The sequence below is a fragment of the Dromiciops gliroides genome, chromosome 2 (assembly GCF_019393635.1).
Source record: "Dromiciops gliroides isolate mDroGli1 chromosome 2, mDroGli1.pri, whole genome shotgun sequence".
Classification (NCBI taxonomy): domain Eukaryota; kingdom Metazoa; phylum Chordata; class Mammalia; order Microbiotheria; family Microbiotheriidae; genus Dromiciops; species Dromiciops gliroides.
Genome location: NC_057862.1, coordinates 537,642,773 through 537,662,669, shown reverse-complemented (window position 1 = coordinate 537,662,669; position 19,897 = coordinate 537,642,773). Strand labels below are relative to the sequence as shown.

The 19,897-nt window shown below is 38.7% G+C and overlaps 1 protein-coding gene and 1 non-coding gene across 2 annotated transcripts in view; both read right to left on the bottom strand.

Moving 5' to 3' along the window:
- The window catches only part of PSD3 (pleckstrin and Sec7 domain containing 3), a 538,748-nt gene that overhangs the window by 168,052 nt on the left and 350,799 nt on the right, over positions 1–19,897 (bottom strand).
- LOC122745014 lies at positions 13,641–13,747 on the bottom strand. Its single transcript, XR_006355323.1, has one exon. It is a non-coding gene; the product is annotated as a U6 spliceosomal RNA (small nuclear RNA).

Sequence of the window (19,897 nt, the reverse complement as noted above, 5' to 3'; positions counted from 1 at the left end):
TCAAGAAGCTCACGGTCTAATAAGAGAGAAAAAAACATATAGGCGGTTTCAGCTGCAAATGGAAAAGTGCCATGATCCTTAGGGTGAAGTGGCAAAGCAGATATTAATGCCTCTTCCTTAATGTCATTTCCACTGATAAAATGATTTCATTTTCTGATGCTGAACCATTTGTCAGGGCAAAGGACTTTGGTGGTAAGAACTTTCTTTCTGGGGCCTTCAAAAGATGAGGCTGCAGCATCTGTAGGAGCAGTTGCCAGGCTGGATCTCCACAGGGATTGCTTCCTGAGATGACAATGGCTGCAGACACTGAGCTGGAAGCATTGCTATTCAAAAGGCTATTGGGTTCATGGCCCTTGGATAACATCATTATGTTCTGAATGGAGATGGTAGACAAGATGGTGGTGGTGGTAAATGGTGATGGATGATTTGCTTGGCAGACATTGTGCCCATATCTTCCTTAGGGTGCTTCACTGCTTTAATTAGTCTGGCTTGCTGCCCCGTGATGAGCAGTTGGTTGGCATTTGGCAGGGATGACTGGCCCCTTCTCCAAAGACTGGGCTGGGGGCAGGACCAGTGAAGGTGCTGCTACTCCTGGGCCTCTCTATCTGTCTGTTGGCAATTGGTCAGCAGCTGCTGCCGGGTGATAATCAGATAACCAAGCTGGCTAAAATGTTACCTGAAGTAAGAAAAATAACATTCCCCTTCCCCACCCTATCTTGTAGGCTCTGAAAGTGAGGGTTTAATGAGGTCTCTTAAACATTAAACATGAGTTTAATGTTAAAAACTCTGTATCATTCATTAATTCAACCATTTACTTTTGCTGAAAAGGACTCCTGAATGTTTTCTAGAGAGTTCAGGTTGCCAGAGAAGGGATCTCTGTACAAGTGAGATGATTTAAATGTTTTGTTGTTGTTGTTTCTTAAGCCAGGGATATAGACATTTGATTTCACTGGTTCTTGGAATTCCCAGTGAGAAAGGTTTTGTATTTTTGAATACCTTTTACATAGCCTTATTGTGTGCAGAATACTGTGCTAAGGACTTTACAAATATCTCACTTAATGCTCCAGGTACCTCCAGGTAGGTGCTATCATCACCATTGTACAGAAGAATTTGAAGCAGAGAGGAAGTGACTTGCCCAGAGTCACGCAGCTACTAAGTGTCTGAGGCTGGATCTGAATTCAGGTCTTTCCGACACCAGGCACAGCACTTATATCTACCTTGCCACCTAGCTTTATGGGGCAACTCCCCAGTTCGTGAGCCTGGGTACCACAACATGTCTCACACATCATATGAAACAGAAAAGACTTGAACGTAATCTTCCTGACATCCACTGGCTTTCCATCCACTACCCAATATGGGCTTTTCCAGTGTTACTGCAACCAAAGGATAAAACGTTTATTTTCAAGGCCTATTTATTATTCCCTCAAGACCAACAGCTCTTGCTTGACCTAGGGTCTGTGATCTTGGATGGGGAAAAATACATCTTTACTTAAATACAATTGATTTCCTTTGTAATCCTTTGTATTTTAAGCACTGCTCTGAGCAGGGGTCTATAAGCTTCCCAGACTGCTAAAGGGTACCACACAAAAAATGATTAAGAAACCCTACTATAGACCCAACATTATCTGCTTTTGAGACATTTGTGAAATGTTTCCTATATGTAGAATATATATGTGGAAATCACGAATGACAAAACACCAGCTCCTAGATAAAAAGCCCCAGGCACTACTGTGTGTAAAAGATACAAGGCTCTGGGTTCCTCCCAAAAAAGTGATTATAAATACAGAATGTCAGTTCGACAGAAATAAACCTTGTGGAAACTAGCCAGTTACCACAATGAGCTTTGGGTAAATGTCTCCTTTTTTTTGGACTGGACCTGTGATTTTACTTTAGGGAAGTCCTCAGAAGGAAACTCCCTATGCCAATGAAGGTCACCACCTGCTGTTTTGCAATTGATAGACTTACAGAGTTTGCAGGGCACTGAGAGGTTGTGATTTTTCCCAAAGGCCACACAGCCAGTATGTATGAAAAGGAAGACCATTCTTCTGGCCTCCAAAAAGAGTACTCTATCCACTGTGACACACTGCCTCTCCAACCACTCCTAATGATTTTAATTGGTTTGTTTTTTCAATAGAACAATGACAGAGACAGAAAGCCAGATATGTCCCATAAACTAACAAAGTAGCATCATATTGTACGGAGAAGTTTTTTAACCATGGGCTATAATTCTGGGAGGGAAAAGTGTGAAAAGATTTTTTTTTTTGGCCAAATTAAGAAATTGGATTAGAAGATCTCTAAGCTTCTTTCCAGTTCTTTTTTTGCTGGGCAATGGGGGTTAAGTGACTTGCCCAGGATCACACAGCTAGTAAGTGTCAAGTGTCTGAGGCCAGATCTGAACTCAGGTCCTTCTGAATCCAGGGCTTGTGCTTTATCCACTGCGCCACCTAGCTGCTCCTTTTCTTTCCAGTTCTAATACCTATAATTCTATATTATAAGAAAATGTTTAATCTGTGTCTAAGGTGTGCTTTTATGACATCACAACTGCATCCTATGACCTTTCATGGTTCTGTTCTATTTTCCATGAGCATTCTCGGAAACAGACAGAATAAATTCCCCTTCTACCTTTGTCCTATTGTCCTTTCTCAAATTAAATTTACTCTGGTTGGAATGAAAAAACATCCATGTTCTTTCATTTGTTCAATAAAGATATACTTATTCATTGTGGAAGAAAAGGAAGGAAGGAAGGAAGGAAGGAAGGAAGGAAGGAAGGAAGGAAGGAAGGAAGGAAGGAAGGAAGGAAGGAAGGAAGGAAGGAAGGAAGGAAGGAAGGAAGGAAGGAAGGAAGGAAGGAAGGAAGGAAGGAAGGAAGGAAGGAAGGAAGGAAGGAAGGAAGAACATCCACATGTGTATGCTGCAGAGGCTCCTTTACTCAGCTCAGTGTATTATGACCTCACTCTCTACCCAGCTACTCCCCCCACTCCCACTTTTGGCCATCTGAATTTTACCCATTCAACAAACCTGCTGAAGTCCCACCTTTTCCAAGAATCATTCTAGTTCTACAATGATCTCTACTCTTCACTGATCTTACTACAGTACCAATCCCATAATATTTTAGCATTCAATTATATTTTCTTTCATTATTCTCTATTTCATGTGATTCTACTGTCTCCAACAAGTATGTAATTTCTTGTACAGGCAAACCTCATTTCATTGCACTTCACTTTACCGTTCTTCACAGATATGCTTTTTTCTGGTTGTTGTTGTTGTTAACGAATTAAAGGTTTGTAGCAACCCCACACTGAGCAAGTCTATTGTGCCACTTTCCAACAGTATATGCTCACATTGTATCTCTGTGTCCCATTTTATTCATTCTAGTGCTACTTCACCATAACAGATAAAATAATAATGAAACAATTTGATCTGTGATCTGGGCTGTTGCATTGTAATTGTTTTGGGGAACCATAAACTTCACCCATAAAAGAGGGTAAACTTAAATGTTATATGTGTTCTGACTGCTTCACTGACCAACTGTTTCCCCCACCTCTCTCTGTTTCCTCAGGCCTCCCTATTGCCTAAGATACAACAGTATTGAAGAATATTACATAAACTTAGCTGATAAAGCAGTGTCAGGGTTTAAAAAGTTTGACTCAAATTTTAGTATAAGTTCTACTGTGGGTTAAATGTTACCAAACAGCATTGCATACTACAGAGAAATCATTTGTGAAAGGAAGAGTCCATCAATACTACAAACTTCATTTTTATCTTATTTCAAGAAATTGCCATGGGGAAGCTAGGTGGCACAGTGGATAAAGCACCTGCCCTGGATTCAGGAGGACCTGAGTTCAAATCCAGCCTCAGACACTTGACACTTACTAGCTGTGTGACCCTGGGCAAGTCACTTAACCCTCATTGCCCCCCAAAAAAAATGATGAAGGAGGAGGAGGAGGAGGAGGAAGGAGGAGGAAGAGGAGGAGGAGGAGGAGGAAGAGGAGGAGGAGGAGGAGAAGGAGAAGGAGAAGGAGAAGGAGAAATTGCCACAGCCACCCCAACCTTCATCAACCACCACCCTGATTGGTCTGCAGTCATCAGCACTGAAGAAAGGCCTTCCATCAGCAAAAAGATTATAACCCACTGAAGACTCAGATGATGGTTAAAATTTTTTAGCAACAAAGTATTTTTCATTTAAGGAGTATACATTGATTAAAAAAAAACACCATAATGCTATTATACAATGATCCAAGAAAATTCTGAAGGACTTAGATAAAAGGTGCTGTCCAACTCCAGAGCAAGAATTGGAATGCAGACAGAATGAAGACTGAAGATACTTTTTCTTTACTTTCTTATTTTTCTGAGGGCTTTTTTTTTTGGCCTATGTTTTATTTCACAGCATGACTTACATGAAAACGTGTTTTGCATGAATACATCTGTATAACCTATGTCAAATTGCTTGCCTTCTCAATAAGGGTGGGAGGGGAAGAAAGAAGGGAGAGAATCTGGAACTCAAAATTTGAAAAAAAAATAATATTAAAATTGTTTTTACATGTAATTGGAGTAAAAAATTTAAAATATATACTATTGAACACTTAACAGACTACTATAAACATAACCTTTATATGTACCATGAAACCAAATATTTCATGTGACTTGCTTTATTTTTCTATGTACTTTATTGCAGTGGTCTGGAACCAAATTCACAATATCTCTGAGGCAAGCCTGTACCTCCCCACTGCCATTAACAGAATATCAGATACTTCAAAAGCTGGACAAGAAGATTTGATGAAATTATATATAGGACATGCAGGTATTCCTCTGCTCTGCCTATGGGAGGATTTGTTAACTTGGGTCCAAGAAATTGTCTTTTTAATATTTTATTAATTTTTCAATAGAATTACTTTCCTTTGTAATCTATGTTTCATTTTATTTATTTAAAAACGTTATCCTAAGAATGGGTCCGTAGATTGCCAAGAGAGCCCATAACATAAAAAATGTTAAGAACCCCTAGCCCAAGGTATAATCAACCTTGGGAACCCACTAGTAATAATAAAGGGAATAGTCAAGGAGAAGAGAGAAACAGCTATTTAAAAGTATATACCACCAGTGGCAGAAACCATACCCAAACAACTCTTCAGGAAGACTCAAAGGAGATGGAAGGTAATTGACTAGAATGCAGGGAGCCTGCACTTCGTTATCCAAAAAGGACAACATTATTTTCTCGTTGAGGATAACATTTATTATATAACCCCCCAGACAGACTTCTTCAAGCACACAAAAGACAATCTGGGAAGCTATTGTTACCTTGTCAATCCCAAACTCCCAGCTGTCACAGCTCTTGGAAGCTCCAGGAGTTGGGCAGGAAACTGTCATCTCATACTTGTGTGGTGGGTGCTTTAGGGATCTCAGTAGATTAAAAGACTATTCAGAGCTCGGGGCCTCTTTCACCATTGGTAAAATAAGGGGACTGGCCTAATTCAGCAGTTCTCAAAGTGGGAGAGGGTCTCTGAGATCCTTTTAGGGGGTGTGCAAAGTTAAAATTATTTTCACAATAATGCTACAATGTTGTTTGCCTGTTAAAATACTCCTCCCTTTTCCAACTACGTATCTGTTATGAGGTGGGATTTTCTTCTGTTCCAACCAAAACAACATAACAACAGACTGAATGCAGAAGCAGATGAGAATCCAGCTGTCTTCTACCAAGCCAAACATTAAAAAGATTTGCAAAAATATATTTTTTAAAAATACAATTTTTCTCACTTTTTTTTGCTTTGGAAAATGTAGTTGTTTTCCACAAAATGTTATTCATATTAGTATTCATTTTCTTATGTTTATTATTTAACAATTTGTTATTATGAGTAACGGTTATTATTGATGAAGTAATGCATATTTTCAAAAAATTAATCAGTTTTAACTTATAGTAAATGTGAATAGATATAACCTACAAAAACTCTTTGGGAGTCCTCAGTAAATTTTGGGAGTGTTTGGGGCCCTGAAACCAAAAGCTTTGAGAACAGTTGGACAAGATAATTGCTTACAGATGAACCCAGCCAGCCATGAGTTAGAGCAGATGAAACACAGCGGTAAGTTAAAAACTAAGTCCAGTCAGAGAGAGCTGTCTGAGGCAGACAGAAGTTTAATGACTTACCCAGGGACATCAAGCTAGTAAAAATGGTAGAGGCAGATTTAAACCCAACTCTTCTGGATTCCATTCTCAAAACAATATCCACTATATCACACTGCCCCTCAAGACCTTTCCTGCACTAAAACTGCAAGGTTCTATGATTTATATATATGCTTTCCAAAGGTTGACACTGACACCGTCATACTCAGGCTAAATGGTTTCATATTTACGTGAGCCAATTTGACTTTGGATCACAAGATGAAAGGCTGAACTTTCCACCAATACCTGTCCACCAGAATACCTGAATAGCTAAATACCTACCTTGGAATGGGGTTACTCAATGCAATATAAAACGCACTAGAAGAGAAGGGGGGGGGGGGACAGAAAGTGAGCCAGCCAATCAGGAAGGAGCTTCAGAAAGACAATCTCACAGAGTATTTGAAAGGCTGATTTTTGGAAGGAGATTTATATTTGTTCTGTTTGGTGCCCATGGGCAGAACTAGGGGAAATGGGGTAGAATTTGATGCAAGATAGATTTAGGCTTATGATACAGTGGTCTGCCTGAGGGAATTTGTGAGTTCCCCATAACTAGAGAGAGATTTTAACCTAGCTAACCACAAGTCAAGGGTGCTGAATCCAGAGAGGATTCTTGATTAGGCATGGGTTGGATCAGATCTCTCATCATATAGGTCAACGATTGTTTCTGAGGTCATCATGAAAAGTTTTCTCCTGTATCTATCCCATCAGAAGTTGTTTTTGCTATAATACACTCCTTGATGGTTGATCAAAATCATTTGGCCAATTTGAAGAAATGAAAGATGTGAATAAAAACTTTAAATCAAACAAGTACATCTTCTACTTATCATCTTCTGAAGCATATCATTGTGGCACAGAGATCCTGGGTTCCTGAAGGCTATGTCAGTACAGCACAGCACAGCACAGTCTCTGCTAGGTCTCCAACCAAGAAGAGAAAGTTTTGAGTCTGAGTCAGATGTTAGATAGTTTAATCAACAAGAACAGCAACAAGTAATAGCTAATATGGTGCATTAAAGTTTTCAAAGTGTTTTAAATATATCATCTCATTTGATCTTTGGAACAGTCCAGTAAGTAGGTGCTATTATTTCCATTTTATCAATAAGGAAACTGAGGTCAAAAGGGGTTGAGACGCACCAGGGGAAACACAGCTAGTAAGGGTTTGAGGCAGTATTCAAACTCAGGTTTCCTGACTCAAACTTCAGCACTCCATCTACTATAAAACCAAGCTAGCCCAGAAGACCAGCAGAACAGAGAGGTAAAACTGTCTCTGAAATCGGATCTTGGTTCTAGTACTTCTACCTGGGTGACTCTGCTCAAGTATCTTATCCTCCCCGTGCCTCAGTTTCCCCATCTGTAAAATGAAATGGCTGGACTAGATGGTCTCTGAAGTCCCCTAAAAGCACTTTGATTTATGGTCTTATGATCCTACCTAAGAAGGGTAAGGCATCTTCACCAGAAAGTCAAGCCACCACATGATGAACCAATAGCTTAAAGCAGCCAACGAGGGCTGATGAAGGCACAGAGGTTGTATCAGTGGAGGGAGTATGCACACCAACGAAATCACAGATCCTCTGAAACTCTGAAGGAAGAGGGACAAAAGAGTCCAACTCCATCTAGCTTTAGAGTCAGTTCATGCTATATTTATGCCTGGAGTCCATCTTTAATGAAGAAGCACAGCCCTTTAGGAACCAATATTTAGGTCTTATATAGCATATGAGAACAGGTTACCTCATTCTAACAGGCCAAAAGGATGCCTATGGCATCACATGCCTTCAGTTCCATCTGTTCTTCATACACACAAAGCAACAGAAGGGGGGAAGAAGCTTTAAATAGATCTTTCTTACATTTAAAATTAAATAACATTCTTGAAAAAGAAATCTGTGAGCTCGAAATTCATTTTAGAACAATTTCTAAAACCTGAAAAGAGCATCCCTTTTCCCTTCCCCCTACACCCATTTGAACCTTTGGTCATTTAAGGAATTTCAGACAAGGCCCACATGTTGGATTTGCTGTTTGGAAGCTTGAGAAAATAGGAAAGAGGAACTGATTGTATCCATGTGTTTGCTGTACACATTTCTGCACGATTTACATCTTCAGATCCCAGCTCATACCTTATTCAAGCTTGAGAATGGGAAAGAAGCAGAAAGTTAATTACTGGTCGCAATTAACTGAATTTGCTGGAACTTTTAAAAGTCACAGAAGACAAATTACTATGTGGAAAAACAGGAAAACCTATGGATATGGATAAGATAACTTTTCAATTCTACTGAGATAGCTTCTCAATTCTCTATTTTCCCATAGATCCATATAAATGTACACCCCCATTACCACCACCCCAGAACCACGAAAGATTACATAGAAGCAAAGAAAGAGGCCTTAAAAAGGCCTGATCCACTTCACCAAACCCTTGATTTCCCTTATAGTCCTAACATGGTATGTGAAATTCTTATCACTGATGAAAATAACTTCATAAGCTAATGGCTCTGGCTTAAGAGCACTACCCCTTGTTAAAATGCAAATACAGTATCTGGTAGTGGGTAGAATGGGTGGAGAGGGACCACAATAAGTCATTTTCAGCCACGAATACCTAATTATTAATTACTTAGTTTGTCTCAGTCAGATTGAGACAAAGGATAGGAGACTTTTGATGGAAGGGCAGAAACTGGACAGGGAAACTCTTGGTAGCTTAAAGACTTTGAACGAGAGGTAATAAAACACTCCCTCCCAGAGTAATTCGTTCCACTTTTGGACACTCTATTCATTCAGAAGCTTTTCTTGATATTAAACGTAACTTTTGTTTTTGCATCTTCTGCTTTATAACAAGAGAGCCCTGGATGCCTAGTGGAAAGGGAGAGAAAAGAATGGCAAAGGGAAGAGAAAAAATTGGAAGGGGGATTAGCAGGAAGCTAAAAAAAAAAAAAAGTTATTTACTTTCCAAAATCTGGCCCTCTTCTCATAATCTCAGTAGAGTCTGGGCTCAAAAGAAGAAACTCCTTCCTTTAAATGGACAATTGTTCAAGTGCAGTCAGTGTTTCTGATAGGCAGAAGCTGACTTTATGCAAGTGTTCTGCAATCATTTTAGCACTATATAAATGTCAGTGATCATGACAGAGGTTTATACCCAAAACACTACTCTGTGCTGCCCTGAACCATGACGTTAGAGGAGATTAGTCTCTACTCCTTTCCTAGCTCCTCACCTCCCTGCAGAGCACTTTCTTATGGGGAGTTTATTAAACACACACACACACACAAATACACTGTTCAAGCTGCAGAAATGAGAATTAGGCTCACTGTTTAAAACTAGGTGAAACATTATGAAATATTCTATATTTCCTGACATTCTCTCCGATATAGCTGCTCTCTTAGCTGCTCTCCTCAAGTGGCTGAAACAAAATGAAGGATTCCTCTATATTCTGAAATCATAATCCACATTTGTTAAAAGAGTAGACAGAGGGGCAGCTAGGTGGCACAGTGGGTTAAGCACCAGCCCTGGATTCAGGAGTACTTGAGTTCAAATCCCGCCTCAGACACTTGACCACTTACTAGCTATGTGACCCTGGGCAAGTCACTTAACCCCCACTGCCCCGCAAAGAACAAAAAAAAAAAGAGACAGAATGAGGCACTCGAGGGTACTGAGGCAGAAAAGCACACAGACCACAACCTGCCACAGGTGCAGAAGATTTCTCTTTGGATACTCCCATGTAGAGACAATTCTATAAATTGATATTTTGTCTTGGACTGACAACATGGGGACAACTGGAGATGTTTTCAAACCACAACTGCCTTGCCCTGAGGATCTGAGAACAGACACCTCCTCTGACTTTCCAATGTTGGGGAGCTGAGACATTCCTCATCCCATTTCACCAAAGAGCAACTGGAAAAGAGACAAGTGAAACCTGCTTCCATGTAGCAGAGCCATCAACCTTTCATTTCCCCAACCAATACTCACTTTTCAATTGCCAAGTTCCCAGTAGGTATGGGATACCCCCTGCCAAATGAATTCCCAGATCCCTACCTCATCCTTGTAGATATTGCGAACCTAATTCCACCCAAATCTTTTTTCTTGGGGGGGGGGCAGGGCAAAGAGGGTTAAGTGACTTGCCAAGGGTCACAGAGCTAGTAAGTATCAAGTGTCTGAGGCTGGATTTGAACTCAGGTCCTCCTGAATCCAAGGCCAGTGCTTTATCCACTGTGCCAACTAGCTGCCCCCCCAACCAAATCTTGAATCCACTATTCTCTTAGTAGAAGATGGCCATCTGCTCTGCATTACTCCCCAAGATGCTCTGAGCATTTTCACCTGTCTTGCCTCTTTCCCTTCATTTAAATACCACTAGATTTTTTATATGCATAAACTGAACCTATAAATAAGTAAGATGCACCGTCTTTATAAGTTATCTGCCTAATTTGAATATGAGTCCCATGTGAGGAGAGCGTGCCTGATTTTTTATCTGTGTCTCCAGCACTTAACACAGCATAGTTGTAACATAGTAAGTGCTTAATAAATACTTTCCCCCTTTATTCTACCATAGGATTTAGGAGAACCAGAAAATGGAAAGGGAGGCTATTAAGTAGCAAAGATGGGATCGAAATATCACCTCCTCTGATTTCAAACAAGTTGCTTTCTTTATGACACTTTAAGAGAGAATACCTACCGCTAGGCATTTGGGGTTCGTTCTCATGAATTTGCCTCCCCAATCCAAAATACCTACAATTCATTTCATTCTTCTCACAATTTTTGTAACAGAAAAACACAAAATAGAGATTTAGATCTGTGCTGTGACTATGAAGAATCTACCAAGCCTAAAATCCTAGTGCTCTCAGATGAATAGAAATAGCAGGCAAAGGTACAGGAATTAAGATTTAAGATAAGCAACCTTTTAGAATCTGACTAAATTAACTAACATCTTATGAACATGACAGCCTTCAATCTTTGGTCTTCCATTATTCAAAAACACTACATACCACATCATCTATGTTGTACTAAAGTGTGAATGCAATCTCTTTTAGCTCTCCAGAGTTCAAAGGACAGACTACTCAAAAAGAATTATAGAAATTATAAAGAGGGAAATGACCAGAACCAAGAGAATGCTGTATACAGTAACAGTTATATTGTTTTAAGAACAACTTTGAGTGAATAAGTCAAATTAACTACAAAGAACATATTAAGGAAGATTCTATCTGCAGCCAGAGAAAGAAGCATGTATAGAATGGTTTTACATATACATGCATATTTTTGTCTAATGGTAACCATTCTCTAGGGCAGGGGCAAGGGAGGGAAAAAAAGATATTTACATGATAACTTTATTATATATTTTAAGAGAAAGAGCAAGTTGTGCATAAAAGATGTTCAGTTTCATGTGCAATCATCTTTTCTATTATACTGTTATAAAAATAAAAAGTTTTCTTTATTCCATAAATTAAGATTTAAATAAATTTTTAAAAATTTAAACCATCACTCTGAACAAAACTGAACTCATTTCCACAAAGGGTTCAAGTCATTCGTTCTATAGGAAATTCAAGCAACCATTTAAGGTCAATGGAAATTCACCACTAAGTGTTTGACTGTTCCATCTCTCTACTCTTCTTCTTTCCCCCAACTCATGTGGTCTTCCTAGTACCTCCAGAACTATGCTCTGGTATAGGCATGTTCATAACCTACCCTTGGGAGATAAACAAATTGGAGAGTTTTATTGATGTAGATATAGTTGATATTTCAAAAAGGGGAGGATGGGGTTCAGTTAAACTTGCTTGATACCCATGAGGAAATGTGTGGTACAAAAGGATAATATGAGTCCAAAGTCCTGGGTTCAAATCCTGATTCTGCTGCTACATAATTACTTTTATGAACATGAACAAGTCATTTTCACCTCTACAAGCCTCAGTTTTCCCCCTTTGGGAAATTATTATATTTTAATTATTTTTAATTAAATAATTAATTAAATATATTTAATTATATTTTAATTATTTTAATATATAATTACCCACAGAGAAGCAGCCAGGAACTAGTGGACAAGTCAGACTGGAGTCAGGAGGACAGATAATTCTCACCTCTCACACATCTTGGCTGTGTGACCTTACCACTAAACATCTCAGAGGCATTAATTATGTGGCAAGAACGAGTGTCAATCTTCATGTGTTATAAGGGATTTCTTCATGAAGAGTTCCCTGAACCAATGAAATTGGGTCAGATAAAAGAAAAAACACCATTAAATAAAAAGAAGTCAAACCGATATTTGATTCCCTTGTCTCTTTCCTACTCTGCATGCTGTAAATTATAACCCTTAAAATACTTATTGTTTAAACAACTTGAAAAAGGGTTAAGTTTTCTCTATGAGCCTCCTGGAAGAAAGGTAATATGGGTACCTCCATTAAAATTATCCTATTTAACTGAACCAAAAGGATTTTCAGACAGAGATTATCATTTAAGGTATAGCGAATCCCTGTTTTTAGGACAACCTTAAAGCAACAGAGACTATGTAAATTTACAGCATTAAAAAAAAATTAAGCTGGGCAGGGGTGGGGGAAGTACATGCTTTCATTTCTCTGCTGCTGGGGAGCTTTATTGGGTGTCTGTGCTAAGTAAGTAGTCCAGCATCAAGGTGGTGAGACTCACAATGAGTCTACATTGCCTTGATGTTTAGTCATTTCAGCCATGTCAGACTCCTTCACAACCCCATTTGGGTCATTTGCCAATTTCCTTCTCCAGCCCATTTTACAGATGAAGAAATGGAGGCAAACAGGGTTAAAGTGACTTGCCAAGTGTCACACAGCTACGAAGTGTCTGAGGCCACATTTGAACTCAGGCCTTCCTGACTCCAGGTCCAGAGCTCTATCCCCTGTTGTCATCCAGCTGCCCTCCCAGCTGTCTAAGGAGGGCAAATCAGCCCAGGACATGGGGCAGTTTAAAGATGCTGGGCCAAACAGTAGAGGCAATGAGTTTATGAGCAGCCACTACACTTTCAGTCTGGGTGAGATAGGGAGCCCTTATCTTTAAAGAAAAAAATAACATTAAAATCTAAAGGAACAAATTAATTATTTAATTATTTTGCGTGATCTTTCTATTATTTAATTTATTTTTATTATTTAATAGTATTTACTAATATATAAATTCAAAAGAAATTGAAAATATAAATTTAAAGCAATATTTAAATTTAAAAGGAAAAAATAAACATCATCACTAGTAACCCCAAGTATCCCTTTCCCTCACCCTCACAGAGAGCCAGCCATCCCACATAACGAACGATATTTTTTAGGGAGGAAAAAAAAAATCAGGACAACCACCAATCAATATATTGAAAAAAATGTCTGAAAACATGTGCAATGTGTAACACCTGTGGACTTTTCATCTTCACAAAAGTATGGATTGGAGGGTGTCCTATCATATCTCTTCCTTCAAGGCATGCTGCAGCTGAATAATTTTGTTAATTTACTTTTGATTTTTGGGTGTGTCACTGTTGCTTCCATTTTATACTTTTGTTGTTTCTGTGTAAAAAATATGGAATGCTAAATAAATGTGTGTGTCATCCACACACAGGGGTCATACTCATCTTCTCTTTGGTGTTCCAAATTTTAATGTGTTTATTGCTGAAAGAATACCCCAAAAAACAGGCTTTGGAAAAAAAAAGAGGAAATAAATACAAAAGAACACGTTGAAGTATCATATGGGAAAGGGAAGTGACATGAAGACACCAGGGCTGACCCATGCATTTCCAAAATCTACTCAGGATAAAGCAATACTAAAAAGACTCATGATCTCTGAACAGGTTACCAAGTGGCAAAAGACTGATCAAAAACCATTTTTTATTCTGAAAACTGATACTACATCGTCCCTGAGATTCCCAACCTGGGTTGACTAGGAGAAGGCTGACAATCTAAATTAAATCTTAATGTCTCAAGAGGCAGCAGCTACATATACAATAATCACTGATACCCGACAACCCTGGCTGTGTCTTCCAGACACATCAAAGTCAAAAGACACGGTATGAAAGTAACAGGATAATAGCATCCTTCATATACATGGGGAGAGTTGACTCACAATGAATTCTGTGCCCTCACTTCTACTGAGGGGTCATACAGTCCAGCATCTGTAATCCATCCTTCAGTGCTTCATTTTCTACTTGCTTTATCCTCTTCTTTGCAGACAACTTCAGACAGTTTTGCCGACAGGACTGACATTTCCAGGACACCGTCAATCTGGAAGCCTATTGCTTTGGGAAGTGTTTGGGAGCCTTTATGACAAAATTTAATTATCTGTCCTAGTAGAAGGAAAGCTGGTATGTAAGTCTGAAGTAGCATCATGAGAATTAATCATGTGGAGACATGGTTGTACAAATATGAGACAACTTGCAGGGCACTGGCCAATTAAGTTGGGCCACCATCTTTCTGGGGGCTGAACGATATTGGGAAGTCTTTCCAGGGCTAGGGACTTGAAGCGAGGGTGGGGGATGCAAAGCAGCATGGGAGACACAGAGGGCAAAACAAACAAAAAAAGCAACAACACATGTCCAACGAAGGACATCTAGAAAGCATAAATGGGAATCTGGACTTGAAGAATCAGAGACTGGGTCTCCTAGAAGGATTCAGAGAACAAGAACTCATCAACATATGCATGAGTTCCAGACTGAGTTCTGATGATGGTGGTAGGTAGCAGCTCTACTTGCATGCTTGAGGTTTCCTCATCTGGAACCTTTCTCATGAACAAGATTAGCCCCAAATCATTTTATTCAGTTCAGTTATTTTTCAGTCATATCTGACTATGACACCATTTGGAGTTTTCTTGGCAAACATATTGGATTGCTTTGTCATTTCCTTCTCCAGCTCATTTGACAGATGAGGAAACCGAGACAAACAAGGTTAAGTGACTTGCCCACAGTCACCCAGCTAGTAAGTAAGTGTCTGAGGGCAGATTTGAACTCAGGAAGAAAAGTCTTCCTGACTCCAGGCCTAACGCCCTATCCACTGGCTCCACCTAGCTTCCCCCTGACACCTCCCAAAAAGCCTTACACCAGAAGTTGATTGAAGACTGGTTGAGGAGAGAGAGGGCAGACATTCAAAGAATTCATGAAATCTCAAAATCAACCAGATGATATTATTAAATTGTGAGGAGACTTTAAAATGAATAATTCAGGCAGCTGGCCAATTTATTGAAAAGGTTTTAAGATGAATGCCTGCAGTGTGTTACAGGCAGTCCTAAACTTGCCATAATACACAAGTTGAGAAACATCTACATAACCAATTGTAATTTATAAAATTAGATTTGCTCTTGAAAAGTTGGTTAGAAATGAAAACATTTTCTATGTACATGCACTAAGATCACAAGTTTATTAACTAAAGATTAAACTTATAAGATTTCTTTAAAGCAGGGGTTTCTTAGTCTAAGACATTATTTTCCTTAACATTTTGACAACTGTTTCAATATTTTTGGTTTTGTTTGTAATTCCATGTTTTTTTAATGCATTTAAAAACATTATTCTGAGACAGAGTTGATAGGGTTCATTAGACAGCCAAAGTTGTCCATGACACAAAACACATTAAGAACGCCATTTTAAACTGAGTAATCCCACTGTAACAGGAATCTGAATTCATCTATTTGGCAAATTGAAATTATCAAATGTAAAAAACCCCATTAGTGCAGATCAGAAGTGTAGAGCTTGTCTAATCTGACCACCTTGTTTTATGGATTAGGAAACTGAGGCACAGATACATTAAAAGTGACTTTCCCAAAGTCACAGGGCTAGTGAGAGGGTCAGAATTTTGAACCCAGGTCCTCTAAAATCAAATATAGTGACTTTCAATAGTACTGTGTTATCTCAGACAAGTGAAATGTGCCAAAGAACCCAGAGGTCACTGAACAGATTTCTTCACAGCTGAAACTGACATCACAAAGACCATGAATTCTGTTTGTGACAGAGCCCCTCAGAGTCTAGCTCAATGACGTTTTATCATGATTTTGCCCCTAATCGTAGCACTACTAAATTCCTGGATTATAGCAACAATTCAGAAGGGGAGGGGAGCTGATGGAGTTGACAAAAGGAAGAAGTTAAAGGTGATAACAAGGAAGAAAATATGAGGGGGAGTGGAAATAAAAACGTTACTAGTCTGAGGAACTTAAAAAGCACAGTAATCCAGAGCTATTGACTGAAGGTACAAACTATATTATAGCACAGTAGCATAATTTATATTCATAATCACAACCCTACCTCTACTAAATCCCTACAACACTGTTTCATTATGGTATAGAGGTCACCCTGAGTTCTCAGAAGCTATACGCCACTAGATGAGAGGCTCGACAGGTTATATCTAGATGGAAAATGCTCCCAAAGTACATGCTGGGCAATAAGACTGTCTTCTAAGGACCAGCTTAGCTAAATGTGTAGAGGCTCACCACCTGAAACTGGGCCACCATGGGATTTATTTCTTTGGCTGTCTAGTAAGGGATGTAGGGGTTTAGCTGTGCATTATTTAGAAGAATACCCACAACAATCTCAATAAAGCCTGAGATGGTCTTTTAAAGGATTAAGGATTTAACTAAGCATTAGTGAGTGAGAAGAGGAAGAAATCAAGAATCTTGTAAAATATTGAAGGATGAAGTATAGCACTGAGACTAAGTCTGGGGAAAGGCTAACGCTGCAAATATTCCATCTAAAAGAACAAGTAAGTATATCATACACCTTGTTAAGATTTTTGTTTTATAAAGTAGTTAACTTTTTAAAGTATAGGAACTTGAAAGGTAAAAGTGAACCACCATGGTAACATCACACAGAATTATCTCCTTTCCAATAATTCAAGATAAATGGGATATTATTGTACTCTGTTTCCTTAAAGTGAGGCCTATCCCCATTCCAATACAGAAGAAATAGCTGTATTTCCATCCTTGGTATCATAATCATTTCCAGAATCATGGTGAACCCTATAGTTTGAGAAGAGCAATTTAGATGCAGACTTCAGATAACCAGTCCTTTGTTTCTTTTCTTTTTCTATGGCTACGTTTCTTCTGGAAACATTATCAGAAAAGAGAGATGTTGAACCTCAAATTAAAATCTACTAGATTCCTTCACTGATTAATAGTTTGACAGGGTTGTTTAAAATAAATGGTTAAAGTGAAGTTGGAAGAGTAGATATATACACACACATACACATATCCATGTATATATAGACATATACATGTCTATCAATATATCAATATATGCATGTCTGTCTGTATGTGTGTATATATATATCTCTATACACACATAGATTTATATGCATACATGTGTTTTCCCAACAACTACTCATTCACACTGTTTTACCATCAGCATGAAACATGGAGCGGACAGTGCTACTTGAAGAATAAAAAACAAAGGTGGGGGCAGCTACGTGGCACAGTGGATAGAGCACCGGCCCTGGAGTCAGGAGTACCTGAGTTCAAATCTGGCCTCAGACACTTAACACTTACTAGCTGTGTGACCCTGGGCAAGTCACTTAACCCCAATGCCTCACCAAAATAAATAAATAAATAAATGATTAAAAACAAAAAACAAAACAAAACAAAACAAAAACAACCAAAGGTGTTGGGTGTCTCAAACTATAAACCAAGCCTCCTGGGTCATCTATTTAAGGAGAAGAAAGAAATTAGAACAAAGCTTATTGTAGTTTTCCTGTTCCTTTAACTATAGAAATGTAAGGTCACTTGTGGGATAAAGACATTATTTCTCTGCTATTAGAAGTGGGCTTGGGAACAGTGTGTTTTACACAGAAAGGAGTTGACTGAGGCTGTTTTTTTAAAAGGGACAAGGCACTAGAAAAAGGAACAAGGTGTTCCTTTCTCCTTATTTTTTAAACTCTTCACAATGTCATTGGTTCTAGTTCCAGCTCTAACTGTGACCTTGAAGTCAAATTTCTCTATCTCTAGAAAACAAGAGGATTGTACCAAATTTCTGAGATTTATCCCTCCTCATTGTAACATTTTATGATTCTTTGGGGAGGAGAAGGTTTATAATCTTTTAGTGGTAAATGAAAGTCATGCAAAAACAACATTTGACTCAGAGTTACTTCATTTTCCTAAGGAAAGATATTACCAAGGTTTGCTCTTGCATATTAATAATAACCTTCAGGACTGCATGTCCCTGTGGCTATTGTGGGGTGAGAGTGGGGACTGTCTTTTTCTCAAATTAGCTGATTTTCAAATTAAATGTAAACTATTTGACATTATCATAATGCTTCAGGTTTGGCAAATTTCATATCAGTTGTTATATGAGAGCTCAAAATAGCAATGCTCTGGACTTGATAACTTAGAAACAAATATTTTGCATCTTTCCTTGAAAATAAAACAATACTGCATTGCTAAAATATTAATGCATAATAACATGATTCAAATTTCCATGTATCTAAGTCACTGTAGTCCCAAATCTCCATAGAAATCTTCTAAAATATTAGGATATAGGCACACAGAGTTGGAAGGACCTTAAAGAAAATTAAGTCTAATCTCTCATTTTACAGATAAAGAAACTGAGTCTCAGAAAAGTTAAATAACTTCACCAAGGTCACTCATTGATAATGTTAAAGAATTAACTCACTATATTCTTTGGGGGTTTAAAAAGTTATACAACTATATGTCTTCATTCATTAACTCTAAACTTTTAAATATTTTCATGCATCTTCCTCTCTTTTCCTCCTGGCATGGGTTTATTCTCCTCTTAGCTCATGGCCAAGCTTTCCAACTGTATCCTTGATGCCATCTATATAATCCATCAACCTGTAACGATTGGAATAACGCCACCTGCTGGAGACTTACTGTAGAAGAGTTCTGCCCATGAAGTGACAGTCTTTGAGGGCAAGACCAGGAGTCTTTTCTTTGGCGTCAGGAAGTGACGCGGGCTAGTGGGAGGAGGAAGGAAGAGACTGGCGCTTGCTCTCACTCTCTTTCCTTTGGACTCTGGTGGAGAGCGGAGCTAGAAATGTGCTCTCCCTTTAATAGATACGAATCTAGGCCTTTCTCTCTCTTTACCAAATTCTTATTCTCCTTAATAAATGCTTAAAAGTCTAACTCTTGCTAAAGCTTATAATTTATTGGCGACCACTCAGATATTTTAGACAGTTTAGCTAGAATTTTAGCCCTTAACAAACCCTCCTTTCTCTCTCTCTCTTGCCCCTTAGCCCTTCTCTTCTGCCCTATAAACATACTGAGATCTCCCATAATCCTTTAAAAGAAAAAGTGACCTTGCGACCTTCTAAAACTGTAACCCCAGCGCAACTAGGTGGCACAGTGGATAGAACACTGGCTCTGGAGTCAGGAGGATCTGAGTTAAAATTCTACCTTAGACACTTAACCAACTGTGTAACCCTGGGCAAGTCACTTACCCCAAACTGTTTCCAATGAATGAATAAAACTGTAATCTTCCCTCTTCTCCTTTAATGTCAAGATTCTAGGTAGAGTAATCTATACTCATTATTTCCACTTTATCACTTGTTCTCCCTCCTCTATCCACACCTGAAACTGATTTCTCTTGATTTATTAATAATCTATCACTAAATCTAATGACCTTTTTCCTCTGTCTTCACCATCAATGAAGTCCGTTGGCTTATTAAGTGCTTATTATAGATGGATCAGGCAGTGGAGATATAAAGTAAGGCAAAGATATGATCCCTCCCCTCGAGGAGTTCACATTCTAATAGGGGAGAATTGTGCAAACAACAATGTACATACACAATATAAACAATGCGAAAGGGAGGTAATTTCAGAGGAAAGTCCCCAGCAGTGGAATTTGA